Raw genomic sequence first — 2,808 nt, forward strand, 5'->3', positions numbered from 1 at the left:
TTTTTTTTTTTTCTTCAGAGGGGTGGGGTTTTTGGTAATTTTGGTTTAACTCCAATTAGAATACATATGTTGTTACGAAACTAAGAAATAAGAATAACTATTCCATTCCACTTTCCTCTATTCCTGGTAATAGCTATTCATTTTCCTAACGAAATACTCAATCCGCGAACTAAACAAGTCCTAAGAATAGAAGAAAGTTGAATGAAATAGTTATTTTTATTCCTTAGTTTGGTAAGAACATATGTATTCTAATTATAGTTGAACTAAAATTACCAAAAACCCCACTCCAAACGTCGTGGGGGTGGCCGCGGCCTCCCCCATTGCCATCGAAGGTGGCCAGGCCACCCTCAATGAGCCTCAGGGATGGCCTAGGCCACCCCAAAATCCACCGGGGGTGGTGCGACCACCCCCAGGTCTTGCTAGGGGGTGGGGTTGCCGGCCACCCCTGCAATTCTAGGTTTTCCACTTTTGTTTAAAAATAAAAATAAAAATTAAGGGTTAAAATAAACTTTTGAAAAAAATTGGTTTTTTTTTTTTTTTTTGAAAAAGTTGTTCATTCTTTCATGAATAGTTATTCCTCTCATTTTTAGAGGAATGGTTATTCCTATGTGTAAGGGATTAGTGATTCCTACAGGAATAACTATTCTTAAGGAATAGACCCTTACCAAACAAAAGAATGAGTCATTCCATTTCAGGAATCTATTCCACAAACCAAATGGGCCCTAATGGAGGATCCATGTAATCATATATATATATATATATATATATATATAAGCCGAATCACTCTTTAGAGGTAGTCTATAATTGCTACATGTGGCGTGAACCCATTTTTTTTTTAAGGATAAACCGATTTTTTAAGGCATAATTTTTTAACCGCTTTTTTAAGAGTGAACCCATTTTTTCATAAAAACCAGTAATTAATTAGCATCATTAATTGCATTAATTATATTTCAAGATTTTTCCATATATAAATTACTCAATAAATTAAGTATTATTAATGTCCGAATCAAATGAGGAAACAAATAATATAAATCAAATTATTATGTATTAATACATTTAGTCAATTTAATATGTACATTAATAAGTTTAGGATTCTCACAAAAAAAAAAAAAATGAAAGACGTTAGTTTTTTCTTAAAAAATCGGTTATTAATTAGCGTCAATTATATTTCAATATAATTAATTGCGTTAATTATATCTATATATCTATATGACGTCATTAATTGCATTAATTATATTTTAATATAATTCACATGTTATTAATTAGCGTCATTAACTGCGTTAAGTATATTATAATTCATGTATTCTTCTTGTGAGTTTTTTTTTGTTCTTTATACTATCCATTTTAAAGCATATATATACATAGGAATAAAGATTTATTTGTTTTTATTTAAAATATGTGAGATATATTTTTACATCTTTTTAATTTATAATAAAAAATAATATATTTAAATTTTAAAATTAAATTATAATTAAGAATCCTGCAGATAGCGCTGGATATAAGCTAGTGGTAGATAATCAAAGGATCTGCTTCAGTGTTGTAAAACAAAAGAACAGCACATTTGCTGTTAAAAAACGAATTAAATGGACAGAAGTTTTAAAACAGACAACGTCTTCATGGGCTGGTTATATTGGGATTGTACTAATTTAAACCAATAAAATCATCAAATATGGAGATTTTTCTTTTAGGCGGCACCGGACCCTTCTGGGTACGTTCATATAATTTGAGCATCTGTAGGCAATGGAAAGCGGTATAGCTTTCCAGTTTCCACCTGTGGATTTCATAGCTTGCTTTTGTTTCATTTTGTATTTGGATTCATGTCAATCATGCATGATGTTTTTGCCTTGTATACTCTCTGTATCACTCTGGCCTACGGAACAATACGCCACACAAATACTCTGTTTTATGAAGCTAAAACAGAGGAAATGGCCAAAAGGGTTTTTACACATGCACCAGGGGGCCTATCAATCTCTTGCCAATTATTCATTTCTGAAAATGTTGTTGCTTTTGTTAAAATCTGTTATGCTATATCTCAAGGTATGGAAAAACTTGACTTAAACTGCTATGTATATGCATGGACACATGCTCTTCGTTGGATATATACTCAAAAAATCATCTTCTAAACAAGCACATAAATATTACATTACAACAGGGCCCGAAGATTTGCCTATATCTCAAATGAAATTAATAATATTGGTAGAGTGTATGATTTAAATAAAATAAATAAGAAACTGAGAAAAAAAAAAAGAAAAAAGTTTGCTTGGTTTTTGTTTTGATTTGAATTTGGGTTTGTTGGTTTATCTACAATTAGTTATTGTTTTGTTTGATTTCAAAAATGAGTAAGAAATTTTGGGTGTTCTATTTTGTTTTTCGGTTTTGCTAGAACAATTTTTGGTTGGTGTGGATTGTGTTAAAGTATTGATTAAATTATTAGATTTATCTTTTTCTATCCTCTTAAACTTTTAGAATAAGTAGTAGTTTAACATGGTATTAGAACCAAAGGTCTTGAGTTCGAACATTAACTCCGTCAAATTCACTCTCATTTCAATTAAAAATTCAACGAGTTCACACGTAAGGAAGAGTGTTAAAGTATTGATTAAATAATTAGATTTACTTCTTCCTATCAGCTTCGTTCTAGATGCTTCACAATCGCTGCAAATATCAAAGGAAGGGTGTATGCACAAGATTTCAAAATGTTTTTGTCTTAAGGTTTGTACCTAGTGTAAGGGCCTATTTATAGGTAGAGAAATATAGTCAGACATATATTAAGTCTCCTACTTCAATTTAACCTGAGATGTGGAGTTTGAT

This window comes from Corylus avellana, chromosome ca7 (genome assembly GCF_901000735.1).
Source record: "Corylus avellana chromosome ca7, CavTom2PMs-1.0".
NCBI classification, from domain to species: domain Eukaryota; kingdom Viridiplantae; phylum Streptophyta; class Magnoliopsida; order Fagales; family Betulaceae; genus Corylus; species Corylus avellana.